Below are 1370 nucleotides of genomic sequence, written 5' to 3'. Positions count from 1 at the left end.
ATAAACTCAATCCTCATTCCCACACATGGTTTAGATTTTTCAATCGATTTGCACCTGTCATGCAATGGGTCAAATGGGATAAGTCCCGCAATTATAACACAAATTTCCAGTTCTACTCACAATCAACCAATGTGTATTTTCTCTGACCGTAAATCACCCATCTCTCAATGTTAATCTAGTTTAATAAAAGTTCATAAACACATACTGAAGTTGATTGTTACTATATCCATAGTGCTATTCTTGCCGATGTTATCGCTACTACTCATATTTCATCTCAACAGCAATCAACAAAAATTCTTACCATAAATTTGGGATCAAAAAGTGATTTTTTGGGTTGCAGAATATAATGAATCCGGATTCAACACTCTCCTCACAAAGCTTTTCTAAAATTGCATGATAGAGCGATCGACATCAGATTCCACACTGCATGCAAATTAATTCGAGCAAAGTCTTCAAACTCATTTTCCATTACTGCAGAACATGTACTGATGAAGTTGGTCCACAAAAATTAATTAGTAGGGTTTACAACAATAATGAAGACTAGCGAGTGAAGGTTACAGGGTTTTCGTAAGGGATTTGCTACGATATTGTGGTGGACAATAAAACTTAGACCATGATTTTCATTAGTACTGAATTTAACATGGAATTCACTAAGAGTTAGGACTTCAACAACAGTTTTTTTTACTTCCGCTTTCACGTTTAAGATAGTAAAAGCAATGAACACATTTACCCAAAATTTAAATTCCACACCAAAAGACTTTTGTTTTACCTGAGGTCTGGCTCATAACATGTTCACAGAAACCCTCAGAACAAAGAAGAGGAATAATTCATTCATATCAAACTTCTTAAAGATTTTGATGAATTCTTAGCGGCTGGAAGCACCCGCTTCTTCCGCTTCCTGGTTCCGCTGCTTTCCAGGGCAAAGCATAGCTCAAGTCAAACTCAAGTCAAACTCAAGTCAAAATCAGAGAATGATTAATGTGATTTAAAGTTAACAACAGTCAGGATTTTCACAATTAGAAAATTGTAACTACAAATATTGTCGGTATTGTCTGGGAACCGAAATTCGCACTGTCGATTTACGTTTAAATTAGGAAACTAGGAAAACCCTAATTTCCCAGAGGTCCCGGATCTCTGCGAGAGCCAACGGCAAGTAAACAAATATATGTTATGAAAAGATAACAAACGAGTTTAGAGAAAACAGTAGATCTTATTTCGAGTCCGCGTGAGAGCGTTGCGATCATTAAAAGAGATCATAAAAGCTTTGGCCACAAAGGTTGTCAGCGAGTTACCTAGTTCTAGCGGCATAAAAGCTCAAACCTAGTTGACTTGCAGCTCGATAACTAAAGACGAAGAAAATACAGAAAAGG

This window comes from Brassica oleracea, chromosome C5 (assembly GCF_000695525.1).
Source record: "Brassica oleracea var. oleracea cultivar TO1000 chromosome C5, BOL, whole genome shotgun sequence".
Taxonomy (NCBI): domain Eukaryota; kingdom Viridiplantae; phylum Streptophyta; class Magnoliopsida; order Brassicales; family Brassicaceae; genus Brassica; species Brassica oleracea.
The sequence above is the reverse complement of the archived record's forward strand: the minus strand, read 5'-3'. Positions refer to the sequence as shown.